The following is a 24,296-nucleotide window of genomic DNA, read 5'->3' on the forward strand; positions in this document are numbered from 1 at the left end:
ACATAACGACTTTGGCTAACACATTCACTTAAGTAGTCACGACTTGTAATAAAGGTGTATTGCTACGATCCTTTTACGCTAAAACCTTTCTGCTGTACAAAGTTGAAAATGCCAAAGTAAACTGCAATATGTATGTAGTCAATTATAGTTTCAGTTTTCCAACTTTTTATATTTTCAAGATTTGGATAATGAGATCGAATATAAGAAAGTAGAACTAATATGTTCCGCACTAAATGGAGCAGAACAAGTACGCCGAGTATAAATGAGTGGATGATTGTATCTGCATAAATACATAAATCAATATTTAGTTTCTTTATTGACGGTAGTAAATGGAAATTGACAAAGAATAACAGTCATTATCGTACTAGAAACACTAAAATAACTTAACTTGAACTGAATATATGATCTGAAAATCAAACTAGATATCTTGTTTTGTAACTAAACCTTTTCAAATACACACTACAGGAATTAGTCACATCCATGCATGTTAAAGTTCATGAATAATTCAAGAAGCTGTTTCAACCAGGCCTGAAAACGGAATTTTAACATTTTCACAGAAACAACTTTAATTACAGCGTGCTTGTATTAGATAGATACATCTTAATTATACATTCATGCAAAATTTGCATTGGAAAAAATATTAAACTATCTCCTATCAACTTTTAGTTGTCATGTTTATATCAAGTGAACTAGACTGGCAAGCACAAAATTCCAATATATCTAGTAACACTATTGTACCCCGGAGTAACGAACCCTCAGAATATGTGTCAAGATTATTGGATTCATATAAGACTTTGAAGATGATATAGTTTGATTTCCATCTTTTATAAAAAGTCTACGTTACCTTGAACTCTGAAAAGGAACGTGTAAAACAAATTTTATACCATTAAACATAGGTCCATACGTAAACTACTTTTTAAAACTGTTTTTAAATTATTGATACAGAATATCTATCAACAAAGATATGAATCAATGGGTGGATACAACCTATGATAACAGTGAGAGACATTGATGAGAATCTTAACAATTAATATCAGACACTGATTGACGACAGACACCCATAACTATGCCATGAAAATTTTATATCTCCATAATAAATTAATAGAAATTCATTGACTAGATACAATATTAAGTTACTACATTAAAAGGAATAATTTGTTACTTAACTCACTCGTTTAACAATTAAACAGAATAAAGAATGTTCTTATATTGATTTAACATTGACAATAAAGAAAACAAGTTCGTCTACATCCTAAGGCATTGACGTAACAATCAGACATCAACGGATCTGCTCATATTGTATTTTATAAATGATATTCCTTATAATAAATGGTTTGTAGTTCATCATCAAGTACCACCACTGCTGGATGAAGACGAAATGCCCGGTGGTCATCCTTGATGGCTTGACCTCAGACTAGGATTCATATATGGACGTATGCGCATAAGTAAAATCTATTCTGCTGTCAGTTATATGCCCAGAAAAACGTCAGGAGGGGAAATCCATGATGATAACTTACTATAATTAAAGGGTTACTTTTTGATTAGATTTTGATTGACATAGTTACGTGTATTTGGTTAACATACGAGACTATATACAATACAATTTTTGTTGTACAGAAGGTTAAAGCCACACAGGAATATATTGATGAGTGTCTATTGTATGTTTGGGTTGGGTTTGGTTGCTGAATATGTCTTCTTCTGTGAAGATATTTTGGGGTGTATTTGGGTGAGGTAGTGTGTTTTGATTGGTAGGGGTATGTGTGGTAAGCATGAAGTCGGTGCATATCTGCAGGGTAGGAGATGTGGTGGCTGCAGTGGGTCATTGTGAATGCTAGGTGTTGGTGTATGTGGGTTATGTTATGTGGTCAAACGATCGTATATTTTATTCAGAAAAATATTGTTATATGTTAATATTTTTGCGTTCTAAGTTGTCAAATGATTATTATATGTATGGTTTATACGTGTGTCTGTGTTGGTTAATATTAATCTCAGTTAAAGCCTTTATAGAAACCCCACATTGTATCATGATATTAAAATACATACAAACAAGTTGTTCTTCATTCCGACACATCACAATCTGATATCCTATATATTCAAATATACAAACCATATGTTTGTTCATTTGAAATTCTTTTTGAATACTTTCGACTTAAAGGTTAAAAAAAGTCTGAAAACAATTATTCGCCATTGAAAGACACCTGTAACTTCTTACGCTTTTAAATGTAATCATGCATTGACACTTTGAATGCCAGCTCTAAACATATCGGTTAAACGCATTTAAGATTTCAAGTAAAATTGGGACTTCAAGGTATGAAAGTCGCCTGCTGTACAACTAGCGGTAAAGGCAAAACCTGCTTTATTGTGGGAAAGGTATATAGAATAGCGCCAATATAACAGTAAGCAATCTGCCCCCTCAAGGTGTCTGGGAAAGAATTTGGCTTGGTATTAATTTCAGGATTACTTTAGATCTATGAGGCACAGATTTACTTCTGACAAATGGACATCTATGCAGCATTATATATATGGTCTCAGGTTGCTTCAATAGTAGTGTTTGCATTGGCAGCGTTTGGCACGCACATAATGCATTTCAGTATTTGTATAGTTAATTCACTATGCCGGTACACTAGTCTGTTTAATAAAGATATGGAAGTACCATGTTGTATAAGGAGGAATGCGGTGAAGCCTAAATTGTATAAACTGTAAATGAGCAATGGGGTTGATTTGAATAGCCCATGCTTCAATAATAATCCTAATTCACATCAGTAACATTGATGTATTGATTTAAAGTGGTCAAGGTCGGGGACAAAAATGCGACTATACAAGAAGTCCGTTAACCGAACCCATTCCTATATAGATCTTCTATTTAAAAAAATTTAAAAAAGACAGGAGGAAGAAGAGCACATCATATAAAAGCTGCACCGCTAATCTTATACTATTTTTACCGATATAATTACATACGCTTACTTGTGATAGGACAGGTATTATAGTATCGTGGTCACGATTGTAACTATTGACGCTATTACAATGATTTTGGTAAAATATTTTTGTGAGAGCATCCGGTAACAGGAAAGTGTGCACTGCTGTGGCTCTTGTCACTCAGCTACTGTTACCACCACTACCGTTGAAGTGATTAAAAAACAGGAGGGAAGGCAATGAAATTGGGTATATTGATATATTTTCAAAATACACGTTTTGTATTTTAATACGAATAGTTGGACTGTTTAGTTAAGTTATTACTGCGATTTGTTACAGATGTAGATAATTGGCAAACCTCTGAATACAAAGTTAAACCTACCAAAATCGGAAGAACAAGCTAAGATGGTTAAACTAACTCAAGAAACTTTTAAATTCTAATGTTACTCAAAAATCCATAGCACGTTAAAATGTTAAATTCAAAGCGTAAATGGGAAACACGAAGTCCTAAAGAAAACTACTACAGAACTCTCTACATTCATAATATGGATTTTGACAATCAGCTCTTTGAACATAAGTACAGAGCCATGTCTAAGTAGACATCCATGAATAAGGTCATGAGACCCTATTAATGTATATTCACATAAAAAGTGACGTACACATAACGACTTTGGCTAACACATTCACTTAAGTAGTCACGACTTGTAATAAAGGTGTATTGCTACGATCCTTTTACGCTAAAACCTTTCTGCTGTACAAAGTTGAAAATGCCAAAGTAAACTGCAATATGTATGTAGTCAATTATAGTTTCAGTTTTCCAACCCAACTTTTTTTCAAGATTTGGATAATGAGATCGAATATAAGAAAGTAGAACTAATATGTTCCGCACTAAATGGAGCAGAACAAGTACGCCTTGTATAAATGAGTGGATGATTGTATCTGCATAAATACATAAATCAATATTTGTTTCTGTATTGACGGTACCAAATGGAAATTGACAAAGTATAACAGTCATTCTCGTACTAGAAACACAAAAATAACTTAACTTGAACTGAATATATATGATCTGAAAATCAAACTAGATCTCTTGTTTTGTAACTAAACCTTTTTAAATACACACTACAGGAATTAGTCACATCCATGCATCTTAAAGTTCATGAATAATTCAAGAAGCTGTTTCAACCAGGCCTGAAAACGGAATTTTTACAGAAACAACTTTAATTACAGCGTGCTTGTATTAGATAGATACATCTTAATTATACATTCATGCAAAGTTTGCATTGGAAAAAATATTAAACTATCTCCTATCAACTTTTAGTTGTCATGTTTATATCAAGTGAACTAGACTGGCAAGCACAAAATTCCAATATATCTAGTAACACTATTGTGCCCCGGAGTAACGAACCCTCAGAATCTGTGTCAAGATTATTGGATTCATATAAGACTTTGAAGATGATATAGTTTGATTTCCATCTTTTATAAAAGGTCTACGTTACCTTAACATTGAAACTCTTTTATTTGTAATGACATTTTTATTTGTGATGTGATTGAACCAAAAAAAGTCGCTAGTCGCATTTAATTTTCATGTTTAATTTTAATTAAAATAAGCGATATTATGCTGAGAATGTCATCAAAATTACAATATTACGTCATGTTTTACGTTGTAGAAAACATCTTAAAAATACTCAAGAATTTGATTATTTCTTTTTATCATAGCTAGTTAATTTGAGCCAGGCATAACCAAATCATTACAGTTTAAAGATTTTTTTTGTAAATTACAGAGGATAACAAAATCGATGTATTACATTCCCTTGAGAGAGAAATCGGTCAAAATATAAATATGAATATTTGTATTAAATGGATATTTGGATTAAATTTGGATTAATTTAAAATGCATTTTAGTAAAAAAAATATATATCAAACTATAAAGGTTCCCATACTTTATATCATGTTCGAGGTGGAGCCTAGGGATCCATTCTAATATGTGAGTGAATTCACGCCCTAAATGCACTTTGTTCTCATTTAAAATTTATTTAATCTTTATTTTATCCCATTGTTAATAATTGAATTTTGAAACTATGATTATGTCTTTTGGCCATAGCTAGAATTTTGATTAAAGCGATTATGAATAATTCAATGTAGTTTGTTTGTGTCAAAATGTTTTATTTCAGCTGGGTATAAGCAAATCATTATAGTTTTTAAGTTTGTAGTATTATCATAGATGATATCAAAATCGATGTATTACTTTCGTTGAAAAAAAAACTCGGTTAAAATATGAATATTGTCAATTATTCTGAAAGTACATCGATAACGGTAGTATTTAATACAGTGATTCAAGTCATTGATGTAAAAGAGGTGTATATCAACAGTTCAAACGGATGTAACTGATGTGATAGGCCATGCAAATGCCTAAGTTTGAAAAAAGTAAAATATTTATTTCTCTAAAAGAATATCAGCAACACAGACTAGATTAACTTTTGAATGTTTGAAAGGTTTTTTTGAATTTGCACCTTACTTTTATTACATGGATATATGCTTTTATTTAAAACGTACGATAATGATATACTTATATCTATATAGGTTCCCACACTTCTTAGAATTATGTTCGTAGTGGATCTATTTCAAAATTGTGCGAAATATTCACGCCAACATGAATTCTAATTTAGCACATTGTTTAGCAATTTAGCACATTCAGTCTACTTCAAATAAGTCATTGCAATGAAAATGTATAAGGACTGTGTACCTCTCATAATAATATATGTCTTATTTTATAAAAAATAATTTACGAGAATCACATGTTGTGTCTTTTCGGTAAACATGTGAATATATATGAACACTCCCACACTTCACTAAGGAAATAAAATAATTATACCAATTTCTTTCTGCTTAGTTTAGTTGATTCCAAAAATAAAAATGCATCTAATAAGTGGTAATTTGATATAATCGAAACAATCATTGGGTGTTATTAAACGAAATACATGTAGTAATATTTTTAACTTCATACCCAGAGAATGTGGATGAAAAGCAATTACTGTATATATTATAGTAATGATACAGAAACATAAAACGGTAAAATATAAGATTACCATTGTTGTAGAGTTAACACGAGCATCTTTCTTCTCTTTACTTTCTCTTCATGTAAGATCGCATTTCCGCATTGAAGATGCAATGATCTTATCCATGTTACCTCGTCGTCAAATCATTACTAAAATACAATGTTGTTCTTAAGCCATGTTTCCGTCATGTCACATTTAATGAGCTTCCATTCTAATATTTCGTTTAAGCACCTAAGGATTCCTGCCTTTTTCCTACTTTCCACTCTCGCTTGGGTTCATGTACTACCGAGATGGGGTTTAAGTTGGCCTTAAATGCACCAACATTCATAAACTTAAAGGGGCATTTTAGATCTATAACCTATTTGTATTGATTTGCCTCCAACAAAATGTTACTTATCTTTGAACTCTAAAATATTTGATTACACTCATCTAGGTTCATGCCCCCACAATCAGAAACAGAAACGGAGCTTCGTTAGGTTTATAACCTTTTCTTTCTTTGTCTTTAACACATTGGAGTGTTTCCTATAAAGAACTATGTATACTTTTTAACAGTCATGACAGTATTATGTACGTAAAGTTTGTATCACAAATTCTATATTTTACAATGAAGGATAGAAATGAACGAACTACTCCACAAAGTTGAATCTGATCATGGATTACGAGGGCTAGAAATTGAAAAGGCAATAATAGAAACGAGTACTGTTTCAGTAATGTGTAAGACCATCTCAAATTAGACACAGAATAGAATAAGCAACATCATGACAAAGTGATTTGAATGAACTGTAATGTTTAACTTTCCCGCTTTTAAATTATAAGGTTTTTAGTGTCATTATTGCTTACGTGCATTTATATTGTCGTGTAAAACTGTGATAAATTAGGACGTACATAAATGGTTATTGCTGGAATTTCGTCGCCTCATTTTTAAGGTATTGATTGTACAGAATGTCTATCAACTACAGTATGAATCAATGAGTGGATACATCATGTGATAACAGTGAGAGACCTTAGTGAGAATCTTTACAATTACGATCAGACACTAATCGATGACAGACACCAATAACTATGCCATGAAAGTTTAATATTTCCATAATAAATGAATAGATGCAATATTAAGTTGCTACATTAAATGAAATAATTCATTACTTTAATCACTCGTTTAACAGTTGAAAGGAATAAGGAATACTTTCGTTTCCGTAAATTGATTTAACATTAATAATAAAGAAACTAAGTTCGTCTACATCCTAAGGCATTGACGTAACATTCAGACATTAACGGATATTCTGCGCATCATTCTGTTTATAAAATGGTATTCCAACACCGCAATAATCATTATAATAAATGGTTGGTAGTTCATCATCAAGTAACACCAATGCTGTGGGATGAAGGCGAAATGCTCAGTGGTAATACTTGATGGATTGACCTCAGACTAGGATTCATATTTGGATGTATGCGCATAAGTAAAATCTATTTTGCTGTCAATTTTGTGCCAAAAAACCGTTAGGAGGGGATTTCCATGATCATAATTTACCAAAAGGTTACTTTGTGATTAGATTTTAAGTGAATGACACTATTACCCCCAGCAAACACAAAACGTTCTTAACCGGTTATATTTTGGATTTTTGGTGTTGGTAAAAACATTTTAATAACATTAAATGTCGGGTTATATAAAGGTCATTAAAACGTTTTAAAACGTTTTGTATGAAAACACATTACACAAATATTTTTAATGTTTTCAAAATGTTATTATAAAATATTTCTTTCGTGCAAACATTTTTTGCCAAATATTTTTTCAACACTAAAATAACATTATGATAGAATATTTGCAGTACGTTTTATACCCTTTATATAACCCGACATCTAAACGTTTTCTGGCAACCTTTTCTAACCTTTTGTGAATGATGTTGAAAATGTTTTGTGTTTGCTGGGTACGTGTATTTCTTCATATTATATAGAGGTATATAGTGTCAATCAATAAACAAACAGTCATTGTTGATGTACAAGAAGTTAACACCTCAAAGACCAAAATTATGAGTGTGTGTGATGTGAGAGGAGTGGTTGTATCCTGGGGTGGGTTTTTGGTTGCTGCAGATGTCCTCTGTGAAGATGTGTGTGGGATGCGTCTGAATAAGGTGTGGTGTTTTGGAGTGTGTGGATGTAGGTAGGGAGTATGTGGATGCGGAGTGCGGACGTGTATATGTGGGGGTTACCTGTGTTGATTGGGAGATGTTGTTGGGCTATAAATGGGCTGGATGCGTGTCTGTAGGATGTGAGATGGGGTATCTGGGTGGAAGTTCGCGAATGATCATAATTGATGTAGGTGTGGGTGTTTGTGTGTTATGTTATTTGGTCAAATGAGGCATATACGACGTATTTTTTTATCAAAGCAGACTTTGTTTATTTATTTAATAGTCTGCGTAGTAGTTTCTGAAATGCTTACAATACGTATATACTGTATGTTGGTTGGTATTGGGCTTAGATTAAGTCTTTTTAGAAAACGCACATTCTATCACGACATGAAAACAAGTTTCTCTTTATTGTCACACGTCGCAATCTGATACATCTCACACATTCAAATGTACAAACCAGATGTTTCTTCATTTGAGATTCATACTCTCGACGTAAATGTAACAAAATAAGTCTGAAAACAAACATTCGTCCTTCGAAGACACCTATAAACTCTAACGCTTTTAAATGTAATCATGCATTGACACTTTGAATGCTAGCTCTAAACATAATGGTTGAACGTATTTCAGATAAAATTGGGACTTCAAGGTATGAGAGACGCCTGCTGTACAACAAGCGGTAAAGGCAAAAACTGCTTTCTTGTGGGAAATGTATATAGAATATCCCCAATATAAAGGAAAGCAATCTGCCCCTTGAGATGTCTGGTTAAGAATTGGGTTTGGTATTCATTTCAGGATTACTTTGGATTTATGAGGCACAAGTTTACATGACAAATGGACATCTATACAACGTTCGATATTATGGTCTCGTGTTGCTTTGTGTTTGCATTGGCAGCGCTTGCCACGCACATAATGCATTTCAGTATTTGTAATGTTAATTCACTATACCTGTACACTAGTCTGTTTAATGAAGAGAAGATAGGGAAAGCACAATGCAGTACTCAAAATAAATAAGGTACCAGTTTTAGAATCTAACCGTAGAGCCAATTTGAAGATATATTTCAAAAACCAAGTTAAATGTGTACAAGGATGTCCCCTTTAAATTGCTTATAGCGATGTCCAATTAAGAAAGATGTGGTAAAAAAAAGTAAATGAGAACGAGAATCTCATTTTTGCACTTTCAGTTTTCCGTCTATGGTAAACACGACCGGTACTATTATTCATCTTTACATCGCATTGTTTACGAGCAGAACAGAATCAGGTGGTTGGTGGACTCAATTAGGAAATGTTGTTTGGCTACCATTGCAGCCAATGGAGGAAACACAACGTACTGAAAACATGAACAACACAGACTCGTGACTCAGAACAAGAGCTCCCATGTGAAATTTATTTGAAATCTAAATTACATTTTATTTATAGCTGTAGATATTTTAAAAACAACATTGTAAAAATGCAATTTATCATGGATGTTAATATGTTCATGTTATTTGAAAAAAAAAATGAAAAAGTAAAAAATTTATGAACACAACATGAAATCCAAATGTTTCGGCTTTAATTAAAGTCCACGAGTCTTTCTTGAATCAAAACATTAGCATACGCCCATTGTGCGTACTCTACTGCGTACACATCAGGAGGGCATCCTGTATTAAACGCTGATGAAAGGGAAAAGTGCAACTTTTGAATTTGCATCTTTCATCGGTTTTTGTGCCAGAACTCGATGATTTATGTATCGTTTTTGGTCACTGACATCTCACATTAACGATCACGGCTTTGAGCACACCATGGTTTCACGGGTAGATTCTACAATTGATACCTCAATTTATTTGCGCAGTGTATTGTATAAGGACGAATATGGTAAAACCTAAATTGTGTAAACTGCAAATGAGCAATGACAACACTAGGATGCCTTTGTATGCTTCAATAATAACCTTAATTCACATCAGAAGCATTAATGTATTGATTTAAGGTGGTCAAAGTCGGACAAATATTAGACTATTCAAGAAAGCCGTTAACTGAACCAACTCTATTATCTTTTATAAATAAAAAAGAAGGGAACCTCGTATAAAACTTGCACCGCGACTCTTACACTATTTTTATTGATCTAATTACATACTATAATACTTACAATGATTTAGGGGGACATTTTTGTGAGAGCATCCGACAACAGCAAAGTGTACACTGCTGTAGCTTTTGTCACGCGACTTCTGTTAACGCCACTACAGTTTAAAGTAGTCTTGAAGTGCCTTTAAAATCACATGGGAAACCAATGACAACCAAATTTGGTATATTGACATTTTTATAAAGAGATAATTGTTTTGTATTTTATCCTAAATGGTTTTAGGACTTGACCGCTATTACTATAACTATTACTATGACTATTATTACTATAGTGTGTTATAAAGGTAGATACATCGCAAACTTCTGAATATCACTATGTTAGGGATCAAATCAACACTCGACCGCCGGTAGCCCGCTGGTTCCGGGCGGTTCCGTCCGGCTCTAAAAGTCTACGGGAATATACACAGTAATGAGGTCAGTCGTCACGCCCTGGTTCACAATGCTGGTTGATATCATCCAGTCGTCCGCGCAAGTAATACAATTTTCAAGTGCAGTGATTTCAAGTGGTTACCATGTTACTCATGCATTCTTGAATATTCATATGGCAATGACCTCCGACAACCGGATGGAACCGCCCGGAACCGGCGGGCAACCTGAGGTCGAGTTTTGATTTGATCACTTAAACCTAACAAAATCGGAATATACCAAAATGGTTAAACTAACTGAACGGAATTTTAAATTCTAATGTTACCCAAACATCCATAGCATATTACAATGTTTATTGTAAAACACAAAAAATGGGAAACACAAAATCCTAAAGAAAAAATACTCAGAAGCGCTCTAAATTCATAACATGGATTTTGACAATCAGCTCTTTGAACATAAGCACAAAGCCATGTCTAAGTAGATATCCATGGATAAGGTCATGAGACCCTATTAATGTATATTCACATAAAAAGTGACGTTCATGTCACGACATTGGTAAACACAATCACTTTAGTAGTCACGGCTGTTGATAAAGGTCCATTGCTTACGATCCTTTCACTCCATGTTAAGAAAACTACGGCAATATGAATATTATAGTTTCAGTTTTCGAAATTTTTACATTTTAAGGATTTGAATAATGAAATCGAATGTACGAAAGTAGAACTAATGTGTTCCGCACTAAATGGAGCAGAACAAGTACGCCTTGTATAAATGAGTGGGCGATTGTATCTGCATAAATACATAAATCAATATTTTGTTTCTGTATTGACGGTACCAACTGGAACCAGTCACACTTAAATAACTTGTTTCAATTGAATAAATGATCTCAAGAACTGAAATCGGGTTTCTTGTTTTCTAACAAAACCTTTTTAAATATATTAGAATTATTAACACCCATGCATAATAAAGTTCATGAATAATTCAAGAAGAGGTTTTCAACGAATCTTGAAAATGGTAATATTTCAATATTTTTACAAAAATCGTTAATTACAAAATACATGCATTAGATAGATACATCTTAATTATCCCTTCATTCTAAGATTGCATACAAAATTAATAATGTAGGTATTATTTCCCAGCAACTTAAGTATTCATGCATATGTCAAAAAAGCGCATTGATTCAAAGTGCTCTATGCACAGGCACATCGCCTAGACTTTGTTCCACAAGCCTCAGCACACTTTTACAGGTTGTCACTGACCACTACGGCCCATATCAGTGAACAAGACTGACAAGCATTAGATTCCATTATCACTAGTAACACTATTGTGTCCCGAGAATAGAACCCTCGGAATCTGTGTCAAACAATATTGGATTCATAGAAAACTTTGAAGATGATATGGTTTCTTATCCATCTTTGAGAAAAAGCTAAGCTACCTTTTAACTTTTTTATTTAAACTCTTTTGTGATTTTAGTTTATTGTTTTACTTAACATTCAGGTCCGATAGACATTATGATTAAAGGCTTCTGAAATATGACATTCACATTTTAAAACAATAAAGGTTTGACAAATTTGATTAAAGTTTGTTTGCTTGCGTCATATTGGTTATTATTAGGAGCCAAGCATAAATAAATTTCAGGGATATCAAAATCTACAACATGCACTACGGTGATTCATGCAACTCAGGTAAAATATTCTCACCCAAAGGCCATTTTCTCATCTAACTACAATATTTTCTTATACTGATTTAGATTTATCGCTTTGTTATTATTTGGAACTTAAGGTTCCATAATATCCTTTATAAAATTTAAGCTATATTTAACCCACTTTTTAAGACTCTCTAATTTCGATCTAAAACAAGCCATTGCAGTAAAATTTTGTAAACAATGTTAACCTTTCATAATAATATGTCTTATTCTATTAAGTTATAATTGACAAGGAGCACATCTTGAGAAATTTCTTGAAATATTGCAATATGAATAGATACATATCAGATTTAAATTAAGACTTGGTTGCGTCGGTAAACTCACATGTAGATCAAATAAAATAAGTCTATCAACTTATTTGTACTCCTTTTGCATTAATATTAATACTTGATTCTCAAAATTATAAATGGATTAATAAATGGGATATTTTAATAAATGGAAACAACCAATTGATGTTCATTTCCAAACTGATAATATTTCAACTTGATACATAGGATATATGGAAGAAAAGAATTAAATCAGCTATGAAGTTTATTATACTAAGCAATTGCTGTAGAGTTATCATTGCTATAGAGTTAACGCAAGCCGTGAGCTTTTTTTTCTCTTTTCTTTCACTTCATATAAGATCGCATTTCCGCATTGAGGATGCAATGATCTTATCCATGTTACTTCGTCTTCAAATCATTACTAAAATACAATGCTGTTCTTAAGCCATGTTCCCGTCATGTCACATTTAATGAGCTTCCCTTCTAATATTTCGTTTAAGCACCTAAGGGTTCCTGCCTTTTTCCTACTTTCCACTCTCGCGTGGGTTCATGTACTACCGAGATGGGTTTTAAGTTGGCCTTAAATGCACCAACATTCATAAACTTAAAGGGGCATTTTAGATCTATAACCTCAGTTGTATTAGTTTGCCTCCAACAAAATGTTACTTATCCTTGAACTCTAAAATATCTGATGACATTCATATAGGTTCATGCCCCCACAATCAGAAACTGAAAAGGAGCTCCGTTAGATTTATAACTCTTTCTTCTTTTGCCCTCAACAAATTGAAGTGTTTCCTATGTATAATATTAAAAGTATGATGAAGGATAGAAATTAACATAGTACTCCAGTTGTTCATGGATTGGAAGTGAAATAAATTGAAATGGCAATAAAAGAAACGAATTCTGTTTCAGAAATGTGTAAGCCCATATCTCGAATTATAATTTGAGCGGCTTATATTTGGCGAAAAACAAAACAATGACACTCAAAACTTATGTATTAACAAAGAATGACACATAGTACACGCAGTTGGGCGAACACTTAAAATAGCTGCAGGTTACGTAATGGGTGAGTGGTGCGCTAATACGAATTTACGAGCATAAAGTTTGGACCTGATTGACTCATAAAGTAACAAAAACCGAATAAATTTTCGACACTAAGCCGAACAAAGTATTGGCACAGAATAGAATAAACAACATTTGGTGAAGTAATTTGAATTCAATGTTTAAATATGCAGTGCGATTGAATGCTCCTATTTTTAAATATCTTAGGTCTTAATTAATTAAATTTGGTGTCATTATTGTTTGCGTAAAACAACTTTAATATCAATGAACATAGGTGAGAAAATAAACCATACGTAAATGGTGTACTGGAATTTCGTCGCCTCTTTCATCAAATTATTGATTATACAGAATACTTATGCTACAATATGAATCAATAGCCTGTGATAACAGTTAGAGACCTTGGTGAGAATCTTAACAACATGCAGCAGAAACTAATCGATGACAGACACCAATTATACATATGCCATGAAAATGTATCTTCGTCATGTATTGAATAGATGCAACATTACTACTACTACATTATATAAACTAATTTATTACATTTACTTTCGTTTAACAATTAAACAGAATAAAGAATGCTTTCATACCCGTAAATTGATTTAACATTAAGAAAACAAGTTCGTCTACATCGTAAGGCATTGACGTAACATTCAGATATCAACGGATATTCTGCTCAGATTGTCCTTATTAAAATGGTATTCCAACATCGCAATTTAAACATTATAAAAAAAGCGCATTGATTTATAGTGCGCTACGCACAGGCACATCGCCTATACGTTGATCCACAAGCCTCAGCACACTTTTACAGGTTGTAGTTGTACTACGGTCCATATCAGTGAACAAGACTGGCAAGCATTAGATTCCATTATCACTAGTAACACTATTGTGCCCCCAGAATAGAACCCTCAGAATCTGTGTCAAACAATATTGATTCATAGAAAATTTGAAGATGATATGGTTTATCCATCTTTGAGAAAATAAGCTCCTTAACATTGAAACTCTTTTATTTTTGTTGGTCGTAGCTAGACATTACAGTTAAAGCGACATGGTACTAATTTTGTTTGTTTGCGTCATATTGGTTATCAGGAGCCAAGCATAAATAAATTTCAGGGATATCAAAATCTACAACATGCATTACGCTGATTCATGCAACTGAGGTGAAATATTCTCGCCTAAAGGTCCCTTTTCTCATCTAAATACAATATTTTCTTATCCTGATTTATCGCATTGTTTATTACTTGGAACTTAAGGTTCCATTATCCTTTATAAACTTAAAGCTATATTCAACCCACTTTTAAGACTCTCTAAAACCCATCTAAAATAAGCCATTGCAGTGAAATTTTGTAAACAATGTTAACCTTTCATAATAATATGTCTTATTCCATTAAGTTATAATTGACAAGGAGCACATCTTGAGAAATTTCTATAAATATTGCAATATGAATATATCAGATTTAAAATAAGACTTGGCTGCGTCGGTAAGCACACATGTAGATCAAATAAAATAAATCTATCAACCTAATTCTACTCCTTTTGCATTAATATTAATACTTGATTCCCAAAATTAAAAATGGATCTAATAAATGGGTTATTTAATATATTGGAAACAACCAATTAATGTTCATTCCAAAATGATAATATTTCTAACTTGATACATAGGATATATGGAAGAAAAGAATTAAACCAGCTATGAGGTTTATTATACTAAGCAATTGCTGTAGAGTCATCATTGCTATAGAGTTAACGCAAGCTTTAAGCTTTTTTTCTCTTTTCTTTCGCTTCATGTAAGATCGCATTTCCGCATTGAGGATGCAATGATCTTATCCATGTTACTTCGTCTTCAAATCATTACTAAAATACAATGTTGTTCTTAAGCCATGTTTCCGTCATGTCACATTTAATGAGCTTCCCATCTAATATTTCGTTTAAGCACCTAAGGGTTCCTGCCTTTTTCCTACTTTCCACTCTCGCGTGGGTTCATGTACTACCGAGATGGGTTTTAAGTTGGCCTTAAATGCACCAACATTTATAAACAAATGTTACAACAAAATTTTACTTATCCTTGAACTCTTAAATATCTGATGACATTCATATAGGTTCATGCCCCCACAATCAGAAACTGAAAAGGAGCTCCGTTAGATTTATAACCCCTTCTTCTTTTGCCCTCAACAAATTGAAGTATTTCCTATGTATAATATTAAAAGTATGATGAAGGATAGACATTAACATAGTACTCCAGTTGTTCATGGATTGGAAGGGCTAGAAATTGAAATGGCAATAAAAGAAACGAGTTCTGTTTCAGAAATGTGTAAGCCATATCTCGAATTATACTTTGAGCGGCTTATATTTGGCGAAAAACAAAACAATGACACTCAAAACTTATGTATTGACAAAGAATGACACATAGTACACGTAGTTGGGCGAACACTTATAATAGTTACAGGTTACGTAATGGGTGAGTGGTGCGCGCTAATACGAATTTACGAGCATAAAGTTTGGACCTAATTGACTCATAAAGTAACAAATAAATTTTCGACACTAAGCCGAAAAAAGTATTGGCACAGAATAGAATAAACAACATTTGGTGAAGTAATTTGAATTCAATGTTTAAATATGCAGTGCGATTGAATGATCCCATTTTTAAATATCTTAGGTCTTAATTAATTAAATTTGGTGTCATTATTGTTTGTGTAAAACAACTTTAATATCAATGAACATAGGTGAGAAAATAAACCATACGTAAATGGTGTACGGGAATTTCGTCGCCTCTTTCATCAAATTATTGATTATACAGAATACTTATACTACAATATGAATCAATAGCCTGTGATAACAGTTAGAGACCTTGGTGAGAATCTTAACAACATGCAGCAGAAACTAATCGATGGCAGACACCAATTATACATATGCCATGAAAATGTATCTTCGTCATGTATTGAATAGATGCAACATTACTACTACATTATGTAAAATAATTTATTACATTTTCTTTCGTTTAACAATTAAACAGAATAAAGAATGCTTTCATACCCGTAAATTGATTTAACATTAAGAAAACAAGTTCGTCTACATCGTAAGGCATTGACGTAACATTCAGATATCAAAGGATATTCTGCTCATACTGTGCTTCATAAAATGGTATTCCAACATCGCAATAAACATTATAATAAATGGTCGGTAGTTCATCATCAAGTACCACCACAGCTGGATGAAGACGAAATGCCCGGTGGTCATCCTTGATGGCTTGACCTCAGACTAAGATTCATATTATGGACGTATGGGCAAAATAAAATCTATTCTGCTGTCAGTTTTATGCCAAGAAAAACGTCAGGAGGGGAAATCCATAATGATAACTTACTATAATTAAAGGGTTTATTTTTTGATTAGATTTTAATTGATCGACACTAATACGTGTATTGCTTAACATACTAAGAAGAGAATATTATATTATATAATTGCTGTTGTACAAAAGGTTAAACCGCAAAGAAACTAGGATGAGCGTTGGTTGTAAGGGGTACGGTTGTATTAGGTTGGTCTGGGTTGCTTAATATGTCTTCTCCTGTGAAGATGTGTTTTGAGGTATATGGGTGGGGGGTGTGTAAGTGTATGCATGGTGCGGGTGTGGGAAATGGGAGTATGTAAGGGTGGGGTGTTTGTATAGATTGTGAGGTATGTGGGATATGCATGAGGTGGGTGCATATTAGGGTGTGGCGAAGAACACTTTTTTTTTTATCGCCGATCAACTTGGAACTCGGAAAATATTACTAGGGTTAAGGGTACATATTACTAGTGTGGTGAAATATCAGTAATATCGGAAAATGCTTCACCCAGGCAGTAAATGCTCACATTATCCCTACTTATTTGCTATTTCTTACTGTATAACGCTATTATCCTCTCTTTATTATCTGATGATGCTTTGGAGGGTCCAAACAAGCTACCCAAAGTTTAATAATATTGGCTATGATGTCATCTAAATACCTTTTTCCCCAGGTTGTTCCTACTGATTTCTACTGATATTTAATCACAATAGTAGTGTGTACCCTTATAAATTTCTTTGCGCGTTTCAAGTTGATCCGTGAAAAGTGTTTTTCGCCACACTCTAGTGCATATCTGCAGGGTAGGAGATGTGGTGGCTGCGGTGAGTGTTTGTGAATATGTGGTTAAATGCGTGTTACTATAATTGGTCAAACAAGCGTATATTCAGAAAAAAACTTTTTACTTGTTTCATATTTCTGCTTAGCAGCTTGTCAAATGCTTATACATGGTATATAATTATATATATACGTTCAATACGCGTACTTTAATATGTTGGTTAATATTAGTCTCAGATAAAGCATTTATAGAACCCAGCATCCTATAACGTCATCTAAACACATGAAAACAAGCTTTCCTTCATTCTCACACGTCACAATCTGATACATCATACACATTCAAATATAATAACCAGATGTTTCTACGTTTGAGATTCTTTTTAAATACTTTCGACGTAAATGTAAAAGATAAGTCTGAAAACAAACATTCTCCATTGAAAGACACCTGTAACTTCTGACGCTTTTAAATGTAATCATGCACTGACACTTTGAATGCCAGCCCTAAAAATAACGCTTAAACGTATTTAAGATTTCAAGGAAAATTGGTACTTCAAGGTATGAAAGTCGCCTGCTGTACAACTAGCGGTAAAGGCAAAACCTGCTTTATTGTGGAAAACGTAAAATATAGAATATCCTCAATATAAAAGAAACCAATCTGCCCCCTCGAGGTGTCTGTGGTAAGAATCGGGCTTGGTATTAATTTCAGGATTACTTTAGATCTATGAGGCACAGGTTTACTTCTGACAAATGGACATCTATACAGCATTATATATATGGTCTCGGGTTGCTTCAATAGTAGTGTTTGCATTGGCAGCGTTTGCCAGGCATATAATGCATTTCAGTATTTTCTATTGTTAATTCACTATGCCGGTACACTAGTTCCTTTAATAAAGGGAAGATATAGAAACCATCATATTGTATAAGGACGAATGCGGTAAAACTGAAATTGTGTAAACTGCAATTGAGCAATAACAACATTGGGATGGCATGTGAATATGCTATGTATGCTTCAATAATAACCTTAATTTGCACCACAAACATTGGTGCATTGATTTAATCCAAGTGGTCAAGGTCAGTGACAAATATTGTCCTATGCAAGACGTCCGCTAACCGAACCAATTCTTACAAATTTTCTATAAAAAGAGGAGCACCTCATATGAAAGCTGCGCCGCTTTAATCTCCTACTATTCTGTCCGATTTTATTACATGCACTTAGTTATGACGTGTATAAATATAGTATCTTGGTCGCGATTGTCATTACTGACGCTCTCACAATGTTTCGGGGGAAATTTTTTTATAAGAGTATCCTGCAACAGGAACGTGTGCACTGCTGTTGCTCTAGTCAATCAACGATACTACCACTACCGTTTAAAGTAGTCCTGAATCGGTCTAGAAACTTAAAAACAACACTAGGAAGACAATAACAATGAAATAAGGCATATCGGTATTTTCATAAATATTTTTTATTTTAACCTGTATGGCTATAAAACTTGACCGATATGTTTAGTATTCGCTACTTATATTATTGAGCCTATGAATATATCTGAACCTCTTAAACCTAACCCAATCCAGAGAATAGGCTAAATACGTTTGAACGACCTGAACACAATTTTGAAAGCTGATGTTCCCTAAAATCACCAAGTTAATGATGTTCAATTGAAAACGTAAATGCGAAACACGAAATCCTGATGAATAATTGCTCCAAAGCTCTCTGTATTCATAATATAGATTTGGACAACCAACTCTTTGAACATAAGCCATGTCTAAGTAAATAACCACATATAAGGTCATGCAACCCAATTAATATATATTCACATAAACAGTAACGTTCACATCGTGACTTTAGCTAACACATACACTAAAGTAGTCACGCGTGGTAATAAGGTTATGCTACTTACGATCCTGTTATGCTAAAAAAAATTCTAGTGCACAAAGTTGAAAATGCCAAGGAAAACGACGGCACTATAAATTTAGTCAATTGTAGTTTAAGTTTTCTAAATTTTTAATTTTAGATTAAAATTTTACATTTGAATAATCGAACGTAAGAAAGTGGAACTAATATGTTCCGCACTAATTGGAGCAGAACAAGTACTCCCTATATAACTGAATGGGTGATTCTCTCTGCATAAATACATAAATACATATTTTGTTCCTGTATGACGCTACTTACCAAATGGAAATTGACAATGATAACAGTCATTGCCGTGTTAGGAACGTTAAAATAACTTTTTTCAACTGAATAAATATGATCTCAAAATCAAGTCAGATTTCTTGTTTTGTAACCAAACCTTTTCAAATATGCAGGAATTAGTCACATCCACGCATGTTAAAGTTCATGAATAATTCAAGAAGCTGTTTTCAACCAGGCTTGAAGACGGTAACTTTGATCAATGTTACAAAAGATTTTAATTACAACGTGGTTGTATAAAAGTATGTTTGGCTTATATTAGGAAAAAACACGAGACTCATAGCCTCGTGTATTGATATAGAATGGCATGCACGCAGTTGGGTGCATCACTTCCGCTAATTGTGCGTTGCGTAATGCGTGACTGATGCACGCTAATTATTGACGCGTACAGTAACAAAAACCGAATACTCTTCACTTAGTATAAGCCGAACAAACTTTAGATTGATACATCTCAATTATACATTCAAAGCTTGCATTGAAAAATTATTGTTATTATGTATTGATAATGTGAGTACTATTTCTCATCAACTTTTAGTTTTCATGTATATATCAGGTGAACCAGACTGACAAGCACCATATTCCAATATCTCTAGTAACACTACTGTGCCCCCGAGTAAAGAACCCTCAGAATCTGTGTCAAACAATATTGGATTCATAGAAGATTTTGAAGATGATATCGTTTCATTCATATCCATCTTTGATAAACAGTTACGTTACCATAACATTGAAACTGCTTTATTTATAATTTATATTTGTGATGTGATTGTACAAAATAAGCGGCTTGGTTAACTTAATTTTCTTCATTTGATATTCATAGGCGACATAAACATTTATTGTAGAAAACAAAGAAGTACATTATTATTGAAATGTGATTCAGCCGATTTATGACTCATTTTGTTTGTTTGTGTCAATTACAAAATTGCAAAATTGTTACAGTTTTAAGTTTCTAGAAATTCCACAGGATATCAAAATTGATGTATCACATTTGCTTTAGAGAGAAATCGGTCAAAATATGGATACTGTTAATTATGATATGTACATCGATATCGATAACATGCAATCTGGTGATTCAAGCGGTTGACGTAAAAGAAAATGTATTTCAACAGTTCATATGATATTACTTATTTGATTTGATAGGTCATACTACTGTCGCTATATTGCATCATTAACTAAGGTTTACCTAAGGTTAAATATTTAAAAAACGATCTGATCAGCACAGAATAGATTAACTTTGGAAAGTTGATTAAGAGTTACTTAATACTTTTATTAACGTATCTGCTGAAATCTTTGTATTACAAGCATATTTGCTTTTATTTGTAATGTATTCCAGAAAAAACCCAGAAAACTATAGGTTTTAGGTTAACTACATCGATACCGATGCCACCAATAGAATGAGAAGATTTCCCCTTCACTTTGCATACCACTTTGTCCATTTTTCTCATTCTTCACAAAATGAAAAAAAAAAAAGCAAACAAAAGCAATGGATGTAGTACCCCCTTAAATGCTCACTGCAAAACCATGTTCGAACTAGGAGCCTAGGGTCCGTATGCACAAAAGAGTTAGACCGGGTCTAAAGTTAGACCTGGTCTAAGTGGAATTTAGTTCCATCAAGAATGGTTCTTTACTCTTATTTCTTTCCTAGAGTAATACAAAATAACTTAAGCAAATGTAAAGGAAAATGTCCTTTCTCCTGGGACAAAATTCCACTTAGACCACGTCTAACTTTAGACCCGGTCTAACTCTTTTGTGCATACGGACCCATGGGTCCATTCTAATTAACTAATTATGCTTAACGTTAATGAAAATTCTCTTTTTATGAACGATGTTATTTCACATGCTTACATTCCAAAACATACAATTATTGTAACAATTTATCTATATTCTTGGACTAACATTGCTTTCAAAATATTTTAAAATGGCAAAATAAAAACAAAAAGGCAAACCAGACACCACAGGAAAATTTGATTTTAAAGTAGATATCTTGTTGTTAATAAAAGAATTCATTATTTTTTATCATATTAAAGAGCGGTATTTTATATTACTCATAGTGCAAGCAAAATATTTTTCAATTAACAAACCGAACTCTCGTTTGTGCATAGCGGAATTCCTTGGAGAATACTTAATTAATCGATTAAAAACTTTTAGATTTGCAATTTATCAAATTAAAAGGAGTATAATTAATCGATTAAAAATTACAAGGAAAAATATTAGATCTTCTCCACGAATCAAGACAAGTATGCAGTTATAATTATAATTTAACGGTTAATGTTGATTGACTACAGAGTAAGAAAATTATTAAAATTCACGTAATGTATTTACTTTGAGATACACTGTAGTTCCACAAACCAAATCCCACTGCGACAGAAATTACAACTGACAGTAATCTTGATTGTTAATAAAAAATTGCGGTAAAGACAAATCCTGTGCGAATCAGAGTAAAATCAGCATGCACCAATTGTATGCTTTTTCATATTTACGTTTGAAACATTTAATTATAGATGAATCGAAAATAGATTGGCACTACGTGAAAATAAGAGTCAATTATGATTATGTGACACACATCTCAAGCGTGAATTGGGCTACTCCTGTTGAAATCCATACACCCCTATGGAAGATATGACCTTAATCTCCCACACAGGGAGTGTAATCTTCTAAATGGGTTTACCTGAATGTTGACTCCATTTGAAGTCTACACCACCTGTGTGCGAGATTATGGTCACAAATTCCATAGGGTGTATGGATTTCATCTGGAATAGCCCATTTCTTTCTATTTTCATAGATGTTATCAATCTACTCTCTATTAAATAACAGATGATGTTGTACTTTCTTGTCATCTCCGATATAAACACATAATTCATCTTACTCGTGGAATTCGCTTTTAGTTAAAATTATACTATTAAAGCCATATTATATAACATTTTCATACAAAATAGATTAGCATTTCTTTGTTGTAAAATGTTAGCTTTTACTATCACTGTATCAGATATATCCCCTTTTATTATTTTTGAGCCGAACAACTAAGGCAAAGCAAAGAAAATTGGAATTTACTACCAGCGCCGATGTCACCAATACGTATTACTCCTTCGGTCGTGTTATGGTACGATCCTTTGTTGTGTAGATCACCGTCCCGCACGCCATGTACGTACTGTGCTATGAACATCGTGTATAATTAATAATTCCATCGGTTCTTGCGTTTTATTCAAAATCTCGGATTTTGACAAATCTACAATACCTAGAGTCTTCATTTTTGCAGGGTATGTTGTTTTAATAAAGTACAATATAATCGTGTAAAAAGGATTTTGAAAAATATTGAGGCCGTCCTCCTGAGCAAATGTTATAATATGGCATTAAGTTCAAATATGATTTGGTATTTTACATGTTTTATCTATATTTTAACGATGGGCTTTATTATTCTGTAGTAATGTATTAGTTTTCATGTGTTATTTAAAGTTTGTTAATTTCATAGCAAACATTGTCAAACCTTATAAATAATCACTCGTGATGACACATATAAACCCAAGACTGATTTAAAAATGATTACAGCATTATAAATTACGGTAATTAAATCAGATATTTCCGCTATTAGTTTTCCAAAGTAATCCACCTTGTAGGTTTTGAGTAGATAAGTGAACGATTATTAATTGTTAAATCTAATTGACTGATCTTGGCTGCGTGGTCAATATCGTACCAAATAAATTCGTTACTTTTTATATATTTTGGCCAATCAAAAAATCACAAACCTTAATATTTGTCCAACGGATAAAAAGCCTTGACAAGATTTATTCACGCATGTGAAAGCCAAATAAACATCTTTTTCACCAAAGCTGTCACTACGGTGTCGTGGTAAACATTAGTAAAGGCATAGGAAAAGCAGTAATTAGCTTCAATACAATGCTATTCAAGTAGTACTGATCTAATTACGGCATCGGCACTCATCCTCTTTCCGAAAAGCCCTTGACATTAACAACAATAGAAGATGTATAGTTCTCAACCAGTTTGTCAAATTACTGTATCTAAAGCGTTTCCCGACATATCTAGAGTACATTTTCTTCTTTCAAAATACATTTTGAATAAAGAGTTAGCAAAATTAGCAATGCCATTAATAATGGTGCATTTTTTCATCTTCAAGCATTTTGAAGGAGCTTCACAAATTGTTAAATCAGCAGAATATTTTCAAATATTAACATTTCTGACATAATTGATTCTAGATTGATATGACGTATAAAATGTGCAATTAAAAATAGAAATGTAAATCTTGTTTTAAATTGAATGCACTACATTCCAAGTATTTAAGTGGTTACGATTTGGTTGTAGTGCCACTTTAAAATTGTATTCCGCTTGACACCTTAAAAAATGCTCCTCGAGCAGCTGATTCCGAAGTCTGATGATTGATTTCGTGTTTCAAACG

The 24,296-nt window shown here is 33.0% G+C and overlaps 1 protein-coding gene across 1 annotated transcript in view; it reads right to left on the reverse strand.

Moving 5' to 3' along the window:
* The window catches only part of LOC140137875 (short transient receptor potential channel 4-like), a 236,144-nt gene that overhangs the window by 172,972 nt on the left and 38,876 nt on the right, over positions 1 to 24,296 (reverse strand).

The sequence above is a fragment of the Amphiura filiformis genome, chromosome 17 (genome assembly GCF_039555335.1).
Source record: "Amphiura filiformis chromosome 17, Afil_fr2py, whole genome shotgun sequence".
NCBI classification, from domain to species: Eukaryota; Metazoa; Echinodermata; class Ophiuroidea; order Amphilepidida; family Amphiuridae; genus Amphiura; species Amphiura filiformis.